At 44.8% G+C, this 17,759-nt stretch overlaps 1 protein-coding gene across 3 annotated transcripts in view; it reads left to right on the top strand.

Moving 5' to 3' along the window:
* Window positions 1-17,759, top strand: part of Daam1 (dishevelled associated activator of morphogenesis 1) — a 172,790-nt gene that overhangs the window by 26,727 nt on the left and 128,304 nt on the right. The gene's annotated exons all lie outside the window — the stretch shown is intronic.

Here is a 17,759-nt window from a genome sequence, read left to right as displayed (position 1 = left end):
ATGTCAAGAATCATTTTCTAGGATCACTCCTTGATGCCTCCCCTCGACGTTCTCCAACAGAACCTAACCCAAGAGCTGAATCAATGTCTGTTCAGTGGTGTTTGGGAAAGAAATAGTGGCTGGATGCTGGTCAGCTGGCTTGGTCTGTCGGCAGGCCAGCTGCGGCATATGCTTTTCTGCAGGCAGCAGCATCTGCAAGCCGAGGGCGTTCATCTGTCCTATGTCAGCTCAGGATAACAAGACCTCTCCTAGGGCACCGTGGTGGTAAACAGGCAAATGCAGGGTTGTCGGATATGCTCAGTACCCCAGCAGCAGGCAACCCCCTGCTCCCGTGCCCTGCACAGCCGACCAGGCGGGTAGGCCAGAAGGGGAGCACCAAGAAATGTTGTTTCTGATTCACAGATGTGATAACTCCTACTGTCTGCTGGCCACAGTTGATTAGTTTGGACACATGTTGGCAGGAAGCCATAGGTCATTTTGCCTGCTGGAATGACAGTGTAACTGAGAAGGGCGGCCTGGGAAGTCAGCCTTTCTGGCATTCCCCTCTGTTTTTATTCAAGCAAGGCTTTCTGAAAGATGGTTTGTTTGGTTTGTACGGTTTGTTCACGAGGGCAGCACCCCTCCTGGTTTCTCTCAGTCTGCACTCTCACACCTGGTTTGAGCTGGTCCCTCTCCTATGGGTGGGATTTGCTACACAAGTAGGGCCTGGGAGGGGAGCAGTGCACCCCAAGCCTTCCCGTCCCTATTTTGACCACTCCTCTCTCGGCCACTGCTCTGTCCTAGCTCCACTGACTCCCTGTTCTCCAAAATATCTCTGGTCAAGAGAAGACAGATGCTCTTCTTTCTACTGATGGTTAGCCCTCCCAGGCTCACTTGCTCAGTAGTCTCTGTCAGCACTCTCAGACCAATGTCTTGCTGCCTTTGTAGGGTTAGTGTGGGACAGCTGCCTGCTAATTAAACCCATGTAGATTACCCCTTTATTATGTCTATCAGTTTAGTACATCAATTTCAAATCAAATATGAAGTGTTAAATTGCCATTAGACTAACAGCTGATGTGTTTTCTGTTGTGATTTCCATAGTAATTGATGCATTTCAGCCTAGTTACTTCAATTGAAAAAATAAATAATTGAATCTTAAATATCTCTCTCTCTCTCACACACACACACACACACACACACACACACACACACACACACACACACACACACACGTTGGTGGCCTGAAAATGCATACTATCTTCCCAGACCCCCTAAGTAGAAATTAGTGCCGTTCTCTTTTTGAACAGATATTTTCGAAACACATTCTTCATCAAACACATTGTATTTGACCTGATCTTGGGAGAAAAAAAATGTCTGAAGAGGGCAGGTTCTCGTGGGGTGGGGCCTTTTGGTTACTGGTCACAGTGCACTCATAGAGGAAGCTTGTCTGTCATGCCGCACCACATCTCCTTGTGGGTGACAGTGACTGACTTCTGGCAGCAGGAGGGCTTAGAATTGTCTGGCATCAGTCCTTACAAACAGCTCTGCTTTCACCGTGAGTACTGTGTGAGTGGATTATGTGCACACAGTTCCACCACGGAAAGTCTTCCCTTTGCGGCTCTTGACGTTCTAACTGATTAATAGTTCAGCTTCTCGGGCACACTAGTCACCTTTCAGATGTTCATTTGCTGTAGGTGGCCTAGTAACTGCTTGCTGTATTGGACAATGTAAGGAAAAAGCATTTGCAACACCCCCAGAAGTTCTATTGGACAATGCTGGCTGTGTGCTCAAGTCTGAAGAAGGCGGATTCATTTTTTTTTCTCAGTGCTATAACAAAGTACCTGAAAAAGTAACCTCAGAGAGGAAATGTTGCTGAAGTTGGAGACTTACACCTATGATCCCACTCAGGAGGTGGAGGCAGGAGGATTGGACATTTATACTCATCCTCAGCTACATAGTGAGTTCAAATCCAGCCTGGACTACATGAGAATCTGTCTCAAAAGAGCCAGAAAAGGGGGGATGGAGAAGAAGGAGTTATTTTGGCTTGTGGCATCATGGTGGAGAAGGTGAGGAGTGGAGGGAAGAGGCTCGGTCCGTGTCAGCAGGAATGTGAAACAGCTGGTCACGATAGAGGCTGACCAGGGAGCAAAGGACAGGACTGGGAGTCAAGCTGGCTATCAGCCTTAAATAAACCAGCACAGTGGCCCACTATCCAAGGCCTGCATCTCAAAGGTTCCACAACCTTCCAACACAGTGCCACTAGCTAGGGACCAGGTGTTTGGAAACATGAGCCTGGGAGGGATATTTCACATGTACAACACAGCAGAAGCTATAGTGAGACATTAGTCACAGGATCACTGAAGTTTGCTTATGTGAGGCTGCATGTTGGAGAGCTGATGCTGTCCTTCCTAACTTAGAATGAGGATAGCAATGGACATGCCGTTTTGCTCAATTTTTCTTTTCTTTAAAGCAGGTATTTGTGTGTGTGTGTGTGTGTGTGTGTGTGTGTGTGTGTGTGTGTGTGTGTGTGTATACGCGCACACGGCATTCAAGTGCCATTGCTCTTTGAGCCACTTTGCCAGCCTAAGTTTTGTGCATTTCATTAGGCAGCTTTTCCTTAGTTTTGTTTTCTCTTAGGACCATTCACTACTGAGACTTGCCTGTAGATTCAAATGTAAGTTAAAGATTCAGAAACAGTATACTGTTGGTTTCTAACTTAGAGGAGTCAACTTACGATTCCTTTCACTTTATTATTGGGTTTATCAAGGTACCATATACTTTTTGTCATTTTGCTTTTTTGAGACAGTCTCATGTAGTTCACTCTGGTTTTGAACTTGCTATGTAACTAAGGATGACCTTGAACTCCTAATCATCATGCCTCCATCTTCCAAATGTTAGAATTTAAATGAGTTTGAAATGCAACTTGACCTTCGAATATTTCTAAGTTAAGATGGGTTAATTGGATTACAACTCCATCTTAGGTTGAACGGCATGTGTATAAGTAAGCTTTATCTACTAATCTTTCCCATTAGAATTGTTATTTCAGCCGGGCGTGGTGGCGCACGCCTTTAATCCCAGCACTCGGGAGGCAGAGGCAGGCGGATCTCTGTGAGTTCGAGGCCAGCCTGGTCTCCATAAGCGAGTTCCAGGAAAGGCGCAAAGCTACACAGAGAAACCCTGTCTCGAAAAAAAAAAAAAAAATAGAATTGTTATTTCTAATCCTGTGTCTATATATGGTATGAAAACAAATTAACAGTATGCTAAAATTAGACTACCACTATTGCCCTACTTTCTAATGGCACACACACGTATGAGTTCATTTTGCATCAACTTTGTCCTTTTTGAAAATTAGATTTCATATTGGCTTTAATGCATATATGTTGGCTTCTAGTTCTTTGAAGATATTTTTAAGTCTGGATATTTGCTAACTATCTTATTTACTATGAAACATGAGTTTATAAATGTATAAAAAGAATTGGGCACAAATCTCCGCTTTCCCCAACTTTCCACATATAACTGCCAAATTATTAACATTTTTGGATGTTTGATGTTCAAGGGTTGGAACTGTGTGCCAACCCCTGTGACACAGACACACACACATACAAGGAAGCTTCTTGTAGGGAAACAGTGCATTCTTGTCTATGTGAAATTCTTTCGGTTTCGTTGGCCTGGGAATTCATACCTGTAGTCTTTCTCATGCTGTTGGACGGTGATGGCGCAAACACCGAGATTCTATCTGAATTCCTCTCTGAACGTGGCACTGCTCCACAGCCCAGCAGATGATGCTGAAGAGGCATTCATTCCCCTGTCTCCACTTCATCAGCAGTCTATGTTCAGAAACCTCGCAGGTGAGGTTGTGTGGGTTATCTGTCTTTTTTCCTGTCTGTTTTTCCCCAGTCGTCTCTTCCCAAGGGCTAGAAGAACTTTTCCATAGTGATGAAGCCAGAGTTTGGCCCACCCCTGTGGGGAGATTCTCTGCTGAGTATCCTGGTTCTTGTCCTATGCTGTCTTCTTGGCTGACTGGTGAACTCTATAGCAAACATGCTCACCGTGTGGTTTATTTTTTATTTGTTCTAATTTTTGCAAATATCTCAAGGTGTTAACAATAACTTTTGCTTGGTTTTTAGATAATGCCTTACAATTTCTTTATTAGCCATACCCATTATTACCTCCAACAGCACTTGATTAGTCTGGATTTTCCAGAAAAAACAGAAGTAACAGGAAACAGTCAGCTATGTAATTAGGGGGTTTATGCTATCCACAAGCCAGAGAACCAGAAAAGGTGGTGGTGTGAGTTAGCCCCGAGTCTGAAGGCCTGAGAACTAGGAGAGCCAGCAGGATTAGGGGCAATAGGGACCTCTTCTTGCTGAATACCCCTTATGTAACTTATGACATGCCAATATCAATAAATCCGAGTAACCGTACTTCTTGCACATTAGGGCCAATTGGTATAAGACCATCAGTGGAACAGTGGGATACCTTGTAGAGAGGAAAAGCCTCTGGATCCCAGGGAGTTAACTTCTAACATGGGACAGGAGGGTTGATATGTCACCGAGTGGGACAGCAAAGGCATGCTGACACGCTTGTCAGCTAGAAGCAAACTGCCTTTTGTGGGCCTGGAGGACAGGTTGGAGAAAAAGGCCTTTGCCTGATCTGTAGCTGCATGCCAGGTACTGGAAGACATAACTAATAGGTTCTCTGTACCTCAATAGTAGGTTTTGATGCAGTAAGCCAGATGAAGCTGCTTGAAAAAGTAAAAGAACAGGTTTAATTTGAGCAAAGCAACTCCCCGGTGAGTTCTCCAGTCACCATAGATTCAGGTAGGAGAAGAGTCAGGAGAAGTCAGTGCCTGAACTAAAGCAGGAAGCTTAAATTCCCTGTAGGCGAGGGGTGATGACATGTCCTACACAAGCTGGATTTGTGCCCAAGTATGGTACATTTAGGCAGGGTCTTAGGCAACTTCGGGGAGGAGCCCCCTCAGCCACCAAGGATGTGGAACTGGGCATTTGGTGCCTTTTCTTTGTTGGAGATTTTCTGAGAGGATGGGATTTGGAGAGAGAGAAATGGGGCTTTCCGGATCCAGCAGGAGTGAGCTGGAGGTTCCAGCAAACAGTAGCATGTTCTCAAGCAGTGAAACCACATTTACAGCTGTAATCACCACTTGGCAAAGATTGTGGTAATTTTTTGTCATTATCCAAGGTTTGTCTTGCATCCGAGTCAGATAGGAAAGTTGAATGTAGATAACGGTGTGAGTAACTCCCTTCGCACCTTTCCAGTCCTGGCTGGCTCCGCAGTCCTTCCTCTGCAGCCATGCTTCTGGTCGACGGTTTCCCTGGGCAGAGATGCATCTAACTGCTTTCACTTGCTGTTTCCTGCACCGTAGCTTAGAAACAGAGAACTTGTTTGAGTTGATAGACTCAGCTAGAGGCAGATTTCCCTCGGTCTGGAGTGTCCCTTGAATCTCACCCCCACATGCTGAGTTAGATGATATTTAAGGGAGACTCTGGACTTGAGGCATTTGAGGTGATGCTGGACCAGGTTAACTTTTTGATGAGACTCTTGAGAAGAATGGGTATATTTTGCATGTGAAAAGGACATGAATTTAGTGGTTGGGATGTTAGGTGAATGTTATGGTCCTCTCAAATTTCTGTCATAAAAGAATCCTGTGTACAGTGATTTCCGCAGAACTGAAACATTCACTTATGCAGGAGAGGGTAGCTTAGAAGACTCAGGAAGTAAGCAATCTTACAAGTCTCAAGGCTGAAACTGGCAAGATTCATAAAGCTGCTACCTCCCAGGGCAGTAACAGTTGCTGAGGAGAGGGGCTTCTTCCCTGGTGGACTTGTGCTTCTGTCATGGTCTGGGCTTTTTGGTGAGGTAGCTGCCTTTGAGTCATCCATGTTTCCGTAGGTTGCCCCTCACCTCTGCTCCATACACAAGCTCAATAAAGTCATTGATTGGTTTGCCAAGTTGGACATGACTTTGTTTTCTTGGTGCCCTGTCTGGGGTGAGTCACCACAGGCCCCAGGCAGATGCATTGCCCCTTCTGCTGTGTGAGTACAGTGAGGAGGCACTATTCATGAACCAGAGTGCAGGCCTTCATCACATACTCAGTCTACTGGGACATGGAGAACGTAAATAATAAATTTCTGTTTAAAAGCTATCCTTCCTGTCTTATTATGAATAATGTTGCTATGAACATAGTTGAGCAAGTGTCCTTGTGGTATGGTTGAGCATCCTTTGGGTATATGCCCAAGAGTGGTATAACTGGGTCTTGAGGAAGACTTACTCCCAATTTTTTGAGAAGCTGCCATACTGATTTCCAGAGTGGCTGGACAAATTTGCACTCCCACCATCAGTGGAGGAGTGTTCCCCTTGCTCCACATCCTCTCCAACATAAGTTGTCATCAGTGTTTTTGATCTTAGCCATTCTGACAGGTGTAAGATGGTATCTCAGAGTCATTTTGATTTGCATCTCTCTGATGACTAAGGATGTTGAGCAATTCCTTAAATGTCTTTCAGCCATTTGAGATTCTTCTGTTGAGAATTCTCTGTTTAGATCTGTACCCCATTTTTTAATTGAATTATTTGGTATTTTGATCTCTAGTTTCTTGAGTTCTTTATATATTTTGGAGATCAGCCCTCTGTCAGATGTGGGGTTAGTGAAGATCTTTTCCTATTCTGTAGGCTGGCGTTTTGTCTTACAGGCCATGTCCTTTGCCTTACACATGCTTTTCAGTGGGAGGGAATAGAGGATGGGAACATGAGGGACTGGGGTGGTCGAGTGGGGGGAGGGATGGAGAGGGAAAGCAATGAAAGAGATATCTTGATAGAGGGGGCCATTACAGGGTTCGGGAGAAATCTGGTGCCAGGGAAAAATCCCAGGAATCTACAAGGATGACCCCAGCTAAGACTCCTAATCTTTTTTTTTTTTTTTTTTTTTTCGAGACAGGGTTTCTCTGTGTAGCTTTGCGCCTCTCCTGGAACTCACTTGGTAGCCCAGGCTGGCCTCGAACTCACAGAGATCCGCCTGGCTCTGCCTCCCGAGTGCTGGGATTAAAGGCGTGCGCCACCACCGCCCGGCTAAGACTCCTAATCTTAGTGGAGAGGGTGCCTGAACGGAGAGGGTGCCTGAACTGGCCTTCTCCTGTAATCAGAATGGCGACTACCCTAATTGTCATCATAGAGCCTTCATCCGGTAACTGATGGAAGCAGATGCAGAGATCCACAGCTAAGCATTGAGCTGAGCTCCAGGAGTCCTGTTGAAGAGAGGGAGGAAGAATTGTAGGAGCCAGGGGGGTCAAGATCATGATGGGGAAACCCACAGAGACAGCTGACCTGAGCTTGCGGGAGCTCAGGGACTCTAGACTGACAGCTAGGGGGCCTGCATGGGACCAACCTAGGCCCTCTGCATGTGGGAGACAGTTGTGTAGCTTGGTCTGTTTGTGGGGCCCCTGGCAGTGGGACCAGGATCTGTCCTTGGCGCATGAGCTGGCTTTTTGGAACCCATTTCCTATGGTAGGATACCTCGCTCAGCCTTGATGCAGCGGGGAGGAGCTTAGTCCTGCCTCAACTTTGTATGCCATGCCTTGTTGACTCCATGGGAGGCCTGACCCTTTTTGAGGAGTGGATGGGGTGGGGTAGTAAGAAGGTGGGGGAGGGAACAGGAGAAGAGGAGGGAAGAGAAATTGTGGTTGGTCTGTAAAATAAATAAATAAGGAAAAGAAAACAAGAATCATTACTTTGGAAAAATAAAAAAAATAAAAGTTAAATAAAAGTGAAAATAAAAGTTATCCTGTAAGGTATGTGTTATAATAGCCTCCACAGAGGAAGCTATTTACTGTCGATCTATTGGTGATTACTGTTAGCTCCTATGCTAAGGTCAACAATGCTTGTGGAGAGTTAGGCCACTTTGATAAAATAGTCTTACCCCCTCTAGTCCAAGTGGCCTTTGGGCCTCCTCCTTTTCCTTGTCCTTCCTTTCTCCTGCCTATGCAGCTCTGTTTCTTCCATTACCTGGTGACACTCTTGTGGGTTTGGTTCTGGATTTGGTGGAGACGGGCTTGCATTGGAATACTAGGTCTGGTGGCGGAAGTCTTGATTTTAGCCTGTTTTTAGACAAGATTTGCTATTGCCTCTTCTGATGCTGTGGACGGTTCGATGCAGTTTATCTTGTAAGATGAGTAATTTGATGCCGGGCTTTCCTGATATCCAGAGAGGTTCTGTGAAAGGGAAAGCAGGAACAGAACACTGAAGGGGAAGTATCAGCTCAGGACCCCACGCCCACGTTCTCAGCACAGAGGAGATACGTTTGCCTCAGAGGGACAGAGGACAGGGAGAAGAGACAAGCACAGGAGCTGCAGAGGATGAGGGAGAAGGGGAAGGGAACCAGGGACAGGATATTTGCCCCCGGGGAGGACAAGGGACTGCCTCTGGACAGAGGAGACAGGAGGCACATAGGAAAACTTTATATATGCTGTGCTTTATAAAGGTACAAAGGGAAACCCAGTGTTAGGATGAGGTGTTTAATTTTAATTGAGCATGTTAATTAGGTGAGCCAAAGGGGGCTTTTGATTGCTGACTTCAATACTTTGATAGCTGGACCTTGGTGGTCAGCCTCAGGAGGAAGTGGCCAAATAAGGGAATAGACCCTGGGGGCTAGCTTTAGGCATGCAATCTAATAGTTTTTAGCAAGGCTAAAATGAGGGAATGGGGGAGAAGGGCAAAGGCCTGCCAGAGCCTCGTGCTGGCCACACTCAAGCTGACTAGAGGTCCTTCACACAGAGTCACTTTGCACAGTACTTTGAATTGTGAAACCCTTCCTTCTTAAAAATAGTAATAAGTTGCCCTTGCAGGATTTTATTATATCCACCAAACCACCTTCTTAGTGTCATGAGACTCAGTTCTCAAGGCACTGGGGCGACCACCAACAGCCAAGGAGTCATAGTGTGTAAGGAGTCGCACTGATGTAGGCATTTTAGTTCCCGGATGGTAACTTTTTAAAACATTTGAATGGTCAACTTGGTACTTTCTGTTGCTTTCAAGTAGTTTGTGCCAGGACTTCAGGACATTTTTCAAGGAAGTGGTTTTGCTAGTGTCCCCTGGATCCCCCAGTTTGTAAACGGGCATTGTTCTCCACCTACTTCTATGCTGAGTTGATTTGTTCCTCTGAATGAAGAGCTCCCAATCTACAGGAGGGCTGGAAAGCATGGCTTGCTCTGAGGCTTTAGTGTTCCAGAGAGAAAGTGTACTTGGCCCATATGAAATCTATACTTAGCATTAGCACATTTGGGGTTGGATAGGGGAGGAGTGGACATGACAAGAAAATGCTGGGCAATTCCCTGTGAAGTCAGAATGCTGAGGAGACCAAGCCAGTGTGTTTCAGCAGGACTCTTAGTGCTTAGACATGAGGTTTGACCTCAGTGTGAGATGTCTCCTTAACCTTTTGTTAATGCGGAACAGTTGAAGTTGAAAACACTGGATTATACTCCGGAAGTACATTCTGAGGGTCTTTCCTGAGAACCTGGGAATGGGCCATGACACTGAATAGCATCCTGTATCACCTTAAAGGGTAGTGAGAGGCTCCACAGGATTGTCCTGCCCAGTCTGGTTATATGGGTACATGGTAAATGCCCTCCCTCTGGGGAGGTGGGGAGACAGATATGGTTTCTCTTTTGCCATAAGGTCCTTGTTTCTGTCAGGTTCTTTTTATAACCCCTCTTCCATGTGATTATATGTACGTGGTGTTCGTATGTGTTTGTGTGGTCATGTGCACTTGTGTGTGCATGGAAACCATGTGTCAACATCAAGTCTTCATTGATCCAGCTCCTCCTTATTTTTGACACAGACTGTTGCTAACCTGGAGCTCACCAGCTGATTAGAGTCCTCTGTCCCCACTCTCCCCTTCCCCGAGCGCTGTGGTTGCAGATGTACACCTTCCATGCCTGGCTTTTCTATATGGGTGCTGCAGATCTGAACTCAGGCTCGCAGGCCTGTGTGGGAGGCATGAGATGGATTGAGCCATCTCCGTAGCCTCAACTTTCCTACTTTAATCGATGTAGCATAGGATTGTAGGATTAATAGTAAGATAACCACCATTTTGTATTAAAATGTTGACCTCTCCAGAATGGAATTGAGCTAATCTATAATACATCTTTAAAGTGATTGTCTTTTGTTTCAGTTTCAGCTTCTGCTTTTGTTACTGATGGATATTGCCATCCTTTCACAGGATGACCCTTACTACAGAAATGGGTTTGCGTTTGAGCAGGCATTCTGGAGAGAGCAACATTGTAATACAAAAGGTGTAATATACCTTTTGTTGTCCTGTAATAAGATGACCCTCTCTACAGAAATGGGTTGGCCTGTGCAAGGAGGGTGTGATGTACCTTTTCATTGCCTTGTCTCTGTTCCTTACTTCTGAAAGTATGCTTCAGGGAAGAGGGGAGAGCACCTCTAGGTCTCCTTGCAGGCCATCTGGGTAGGCTACCTTCTAGTCATTTTGCACACTTTAACCGAGACACCTGGCTGTGAGCGTGCGGGATCTGTTTGTGTGCTGGTTCTGAAGATCTTGTTTGGGATGGCCAGGGATTAGCAGCAGAATTTGCACGTTCTGTTTGTTCAAACACCCAGCATTCTTGTAGTGTTTGTCTCATCCTGAAAAGACTATGCAGGGAGGTATAAGGCTTCCTATATAGGTCTAGAGTCCCTCCATGGCTCACCTTCATGATCTCTGACTCCCATGGGTTCTGCTTGATTTTGCCCAGCACCCAGAAACTGCTCACACTGAAAGCTTTTCCACTCAATTTCATATTGAGGGTGGGAGTGAATGAAGGAGGCTGTATTTATGTCAGCACTGGACATATAGAGGATGTATGTATAGTCAGTATATATTGGGTTCCGTAGAGCACCCCTATGCACAGATGGCCCTCCTTGTTCTAGAGGCAGGTTGTCCCAGTGGGGCTCTGGGAATCATTTCCACTGTCCTCTGCTTCCATCCCTACTGAGGCAGCTGAGGCAGGACTATTGCTGCTTCTCAACCCAAGGACCCAAACACCTTAGAGTTGTAGATCCTTTGGGATATGTTTTGCTACGTTTGTTTGCTCTGACTTCTGGAGTACCATTGTGTGATTTAAAATATTATAGAAAAGAAGGAAGAAGCCTTTGTATCCGCCGCTGGGGAGAAGGTTTGCTGTGTAGCTGGAGGTAGCTTAGGACATAGAATGGAGTAATTAATAGGCACCTTTTCAAAAGAAATGATAGAATTGTGTTTCATCCACAGGTTGTTTTTTTCTTACAATTTAAAATTTAATGGAACAGGAACAAAAAGAACCTTAGCAGTAATAATGAAATCTTCCAAATTGTTAGCATGATGGGAAAATATAATCACAACATCAACGTTGCATTACCCTGTACTCCTCTTTCTTTATGGGGGAAAAAAAAATCACTGTTTTTTCACTGACAAAATCCTGAGATCTAATGGTCTTTCTTTGACTAAGTTAGGTCTTGAGACGTTTTACCACGAGAGAATGTCAGCTTCTCATAAAACTTAGCTGTTGTACTCTTGTCTGGGTTTGTACTGTCTCCCCACTAAACTTACAAGAAAAAAAAAAACACATGGAAGAGGAAATTGTATTTTTACTATTGGCTGAAGAGGGTTCCAAGCATCACGTGGCTGTTGATGAAATCTGGAAATTCACTTAACTCAGACTGTTTTGTCTTCCCACACATTTGGAATGAATGCTGAGAGGAAAATACCTCTGCAGAAGCAGAGGGGCTATTTTTAGATTGCACTCCTATTTTGGGTTTCATTACTCAGAATTTTTCCCTCAGGGGCCAAGGTCATATCTGTGTACCATGCTTGATAGCTTTTCCTTACTCTCCTCTGTACCAGAACTACTTGCAAGTCGGCACACGCCACGCACATCAGTTCATCCTCTGAATAAATCGTGTGTTGTCCCTGCCAGCGGTGGGACATCCTGTGCTGACCGTGTGTTGTTGGAGGTCAGAAGGTTGCTTTATTTTGGACTTGCGTCTGGTTTCAGGAATTTGTTTCTTCTGGTAACTAGTACCAGTCCATTGGTAGGTTGGACCATCCTTTCGCCTCAAAAAAGATGGTTTAAAGAATACCAGAAAAGTAACCTTTCTTATGTGGATTGAATGGTGAATATTTGTAGTTCCAATTAGCCAGTAAGTACTGAAGCTATGAAGTATCGAAATACAAAATCATAACAAATTTAGTTATAGATCTAATTGCTTTTCCCCCCTTCTAATCACTCATAAACTGAGCAATCTGCATTCTACACAATAGAATGAGAGCTCATTGGGTAATAGCCTGGAAGAGGATCTAGTACAATGTATGTATAAGGAGACAGAACAATAGGAAACAGAATGATTGACATCAGCTCATTCCAGGTTCCTGTTTTGTAAAGCAGTGGGCACTTCGTTATTGTACTGATTCATGCAGACTCCTGCTTTCTGGAAAAACTGGTCTGTTTGGGTCTTTATCTGCTTCCTTGAAGCTTAATACGATTATGTGATTGTTAGCAAGAGTGACTCCATTTTGGTATGGAAGCCTGTGGGAGCTTAGCCTTAACAGTGGCTTCTCACAGTTGTATCAAAACATTTACTGGGCTGACATTGAAGATTTCTCTCTGTGTTTCTGAGTATTTTGGTGTAGTCTGAAACCCCAGCGGGTGGGCTATGGTATAGTGTGTACCAGAGACACTCCCAATGATGCTTTTGATAGTGTGTTTTCTGTTACATTTAGAGGCATGCAGGCTGATGTGTTGATAAGCTATTGATTAGCTCCATTTCACTGATATTCAAATTTGCTCTCATCCTTAATAAATGCTAAAAATTGTATGGGTACCAAAGAATTACTTTAAAATAAATTTTTTATAATTTATTATCAGCGAATATTTGGTTTGTATACTTATGTCCCTATATACTTGGGGTCATGCAAAAAATTTCTTAATGAAATACAGTCACAAATGGAGACAGTTTTAGAAGCCCTCTTCTACCTTAAACACCTCCCTGCATAGCCTGACGTACATGACAACTATTTAGTCATGTGACTTCATGACAAAGTGAAGTCTTTAAAAGTCTATAAAACCCTCGACTCCAAAACTCCCTTCTACAGAGCTGTTTATAAGGGTGGGGAGGGGACAAAGCAAAGAATAAAATGAAAAGAAGACCCATATTTACCTGGAACCTGGCTCTTTGTGGATTTATTCCTTTTTTTTTTTTTTTTTTTTGAAGTCAGTCTCATAGAAAGATTTCTCCATTTGTTTACCTACTAAAAGATAGGTAGTCACCAATGTGTAGTCTTTAGTCCTAAAATTTTGGTAAGAGGTATTTAAAATTTGCTTAATTATATTCCTTGGTTGAAATGAAGCAGAAGTAGGTTTAACCTGGTGTTGTGGGTCGGATTTTCTTCTGAGCAAGCCCTCAGAGACCCTTTGGTGATATGTGACTCTGGGCAGTGGCTTCTATCCCCATAAACTGCCCTTGATGTTTTTCAACCTATAATTAGCAATTGAATTGGATGAAAAATAAATTTCTGTCCACCACCACCCATTTTAATAGTAGAATGTTTGAGGTAATGGAATAGTAATATGGGCAGATAAATATAGCACCAGTCAACCTATGCTGTACACCTTCCTTGTTTTTAAATTTGAGGCCCTGTGTTAATTACCTCTTTTACCCTGCAAATAGATTTTCAGTGGTGATGCAGATGAACCAGCCACAGGGCAAACCCATCATTTCCAGTCCGTTCACAATCTTTTGTTGGATGTTGGGAAGCCGTTCTTCCCAGGTCCTTAGAGTGAGCCTCTGTGACCGTAGGAGAAGTAAGGTGCTGCCGATAGCCTTTGTCAGCTGGAAGAGTAGCTTGGGTAACACAGAGACTGGTGTCACTGGAGGGAAAAGCACCGCAGCTCAGAGGCCCCGTCACCAAGCATCCTCTTGCTGAGGCCATGGTGCGTTACACTGTAACATGGAGCCTCTTCATGGGCCTGGGTTTCTTTCTTCCTCGGCAAATTAAACACTTCAAAGAGATTTAACAAATCCACTGGAGATTTCCAAGAGAGATGGATTTAAGAATCGTTATTCTGGGGTGGGGTGGGGGTGGGAGGGTGCACACCGTCCATCATTCTTGTTGAATTAGGTTGTCTTTGTTGGGCAGCTGTCCACTTGCTGCTGCTGGATCTTTTGCAGATCAAAATGCTACGGAGGTTTAAGACAAATTGAAATGTTTCTGGCAGGTGAGCGATGTAACTGCGCCTGGGCGTGAGTCCTGGACGGGGAACTCCTTCACATTGTGTTAAACACACAAAGATCTTCATTTCCATCTGCTTCTCCTTTTTCTTCAACCGTGTGGCAGTCATACTTCTCATTAAAATTTCACAAGGTATAGTTGTACCTTAGCGAGGTCCAGTGTTGTATTTAGAGATACTCACACAGTCTGGAATGACCATTTTACATGTTCCCAGATGATCTTTTGGGGGTGAGGGATGGGAGTTCTGGAGCCTTGAACTCGAGTCACTGCATATTTCCAGGCATACGTTTTGCCTCTACATTAAGCTTTCTGCTTTTGGTATAAACTCAAGCCCAAGAAATCCTTTATTTTAACTCTTCATAGACTGTTGGTCCAAGCAGTTATGACAAATGGCAATAATTCCTGACACTAATGTAGACAGAGTAGGAAGAGACAGAGACTGTGGGAAACAGAATCAAATTGCTGCTGTTGGGGAATGAGTATCCAGCTGCTTGACAGTTAATACAACTATAATTTAAACAACTTTCTTATTTTGAGGAGAGCAGTCTAGGGCCGAGAGTCTGGGTTCCAGTCTCAGTTGTATCTTTTGTTAACTGTGTAACTTTGGGCAGTGGATGTGGTCTGAGCACCCTGGATTCTCACTGAACACAACTTCAGTAAGAAAAGTCACACCACTACCAGGTCGTGGTGGCAGTGAACGCCTTTAATCCCAGCATTCCAGAGGCTGTGAGTTTGAGTCCAGCCTGTTCCACAGAGCTGGTTCCAGGACAGCTAGGGCTACACAAAGAAATCCTGTCTTGAAAAAAAAAAAACAACAAACCAAACCAAAACAACAACAACAACAACAAAAACAAAAAACCCAGATGAAAGCAAGACAAACCACACGGCAGGCTTGCAGTTAGAACTTGATGTGGAATTCCAGCCACAGAACTCAGTGCTTGGCCTAGAGTATGTGCTTAAAAACGTTAGCTGCTATCCTATTTCTGGTCAGGGAGCTCAGTGGAGTGGGCTGAATGTTTGTGTCACTGAAACATCTTACTTTTGAAGCCCCAAGCTATTCAAAGGTGAGGCTTTTGGGGACATAAAGAGGATTCGGTGAGGTGAAGTATGTGAGATGATGGGCACATTTGATAAATCACCTATGTACTGAGCACTGGTCAGGTGCTCCCTAGCCCCAGTGGACACAAACTAGAATCACTTGGGAAGAGGGAACCTTACCTGGGGAAATGTTCCCACTGGCGGGCAAGCCTGTGGAGCATTTTCTTGACTGATGATTGACGTGGGAGGGCCCAGCTCATTGGGGGTGGTGCTACCCCTGGGCTGGTGGTCCTGGGTTCCTCAAGAAAGCAGGCTAAGTAAGCCATCAGGAGCAAGCCAGTAAGAAATTTGTCTCCATGGTCTCTGCATCAGTTCCTGCCTCCAGGTTCCTGCCTTGGCTCCCTTTACTGAGGGACTGTGATGTGGAAGTGTAAGCTGAAAGAAACCCTTCCCTCCCTCCCAAGAAGCTTTTGGTCATGGAGTTTTACCACAGCAACAAAAACCCGAAGGCAGGATCTAGAGTCGGTACTACTTTATCTCCTCTCTCCAGGCAAGAGCCTGGGAAGCTGTGCCATTACTTCCAGGCTAGCTTTCCAGCATCTTTTGTAGCAGGTTTTTCTGGAGCTGGCAAAAGAACCTGCTTCTCACCGGCCTCTCAGCGCACAGGGCCCACCACTGCTTGCTGCAGACCCAGCCAGGGGAAGCTTTAGGGCGGCTAGTCGTTCCTTACCCCAGAACCCCTCACGGCCACTTACCTTCGTCAAGTTAGACTGCTTGCTCACTGGGAATCCGAGTTTACTCAGAACCACTCTGCTTGGCCTTCTTCCGAATAACCTTGATTTCCTTTCTTCTTGAGTCTAAAGAGGGGAAGTTGTCCTATCAGATCAATAAATCTCCTAAAAAGGAAAGGGACATCAATGAAGGAAGACTGACTGGGTGGCTAGTCACCAGCATGTTGACACTGTCTCCCTGAAAACTCTTACATTGAATTTGAATGTGACCAACTGAGCCCCATGACATGTCTCTTCAGGGACACTGCCTTTCAGCTAAAGCAGGCTGATCTCTGAGCCAGCTGCTTTGAAAGAGTTTGAGTGGACCACGTGTGCAGCTGGTGCATGGGCTGGAGTGGAGACAGACCTTCCTTCATGGAATGAATGGCCCCACAGACTTAGGAAAATAGTCTTAATTGGGCTGAAGAGGGGGAAATTCCCCTTCATGAAAAGAATCCAGTTTTAAATGGTCAATTTATGTTGTTGCTGTGAGAACTTCAGTCTCTTTTCTTTTTGTGCGGGTTGGGGGTAGGAGTTCTTGCCTCCAGCGGTAACTGTCTCTGACAGGGTTCTCTTGAGCTACTGGGCGTTTGAAGTTTCAGGTAGTTTTCAGCAGATCAAAGGAAAGCAGTTAAAGCAGAATGTTAGTTTTCTGTCCAGTAGGATTTTTAATCAGTTGAGACCGAAAGATGAGAAGTTGCTTTCTTGCAGTGTTGGGAATCAAACCCGGGCCTTGCTTATGCTAGGTAAGCACTCTCCCAACTTAGCTACAGTCTAACCTTTAGGTGAGAGATTTATGCTGATTGTGATTCTGGGACCTCTGTCATCACCACACGGCCTGCTCGTGCCCATGCTGTGATCCTGCATCACACTCCTTTTTCCCATCCATGGTTTTCAGTGTTTCAGGTGCCTTTGCTGCTTCTGTTTATGGGCGTGCCGAGCTTTCCTTCCTCTCAAGCCGTTGGTCTCTGGCTGTAACAGTCCTTCTGTATGTTTTTGCCTGGCTTCTCATCATGCATTTCCTGCGGCTCTTCCCCAAGTATGATCTTCATGACTTTGCGTCTTCTAAAGAGTCACTGTCTACCCCTCCAGAATCCGGCCACTCTCTGAAAAGCCTGCTCTGTCCATCTGAAGTTTAGAGTAGTCATGTGTCTCCTTTCACAAGGGCTCATGCCGTCTGACTCACTGCTGGATGTCCATGTCTAAAATTGTGCCAGAAGGTGTTCAGTACATGATTGGTAAGTGAATGGAGTACTTTATAAGTGGTTTTTAAAACTTCCCCAAACTTTTCTGGTTTTATGTTTTTAATGTACAACAAAAGTTGGCAAACTTTTTCTATAAGCTGCTAAATAGTAAGTGTATTAGGCTTGAGAGGCAAAATATCTCTGTGGCAACCACTCAATGTACACGTTGGCCTGGCTATGATCCAGTAAAACTTTATTAGTAAATGTTGTTGGAAGAGTTGCCAGTTTAGCCCAAGTTTGCCCACCCTGTCACACTTAACCTGTATGTTCTGGACTGTGAGAAGGGTGTGAGTTTGAAGAGTTGTTCTCTGGCTTGAGGATCAGTTTACCTGGTTCACAACTGAGTGGCTGTATCTATTCCTGCTCTACTAGGGGAGAAGGAGAACAAACTGTGTGTAAACTTAGAGACACATTCCCAACCCCAAAGGGAGACTTCTCCCGGGTGGTGGAGCA

Source organism: Peromyscus californicus, unplaced genomic scaffold, assembly GCF_007827085.1.
Source record: "Peromyscus californicus insignis strain IS unplaced genomic scaffold, ASM782708v3 Scaffold_15__1_contigs__length_86483966, whole genome shotgun sequence".
NCBI classification, from domain to species: Eukaryota; Metazoa; Chordata; class Mammalia; order Rodentia; family Cricetidae; genus Peromyscus; species Peromyscus californicus.
Note: the sequence above shows the minus strand (reverse complement) of the source record. Positions and strands in the feature narration are given on the sequence as shown.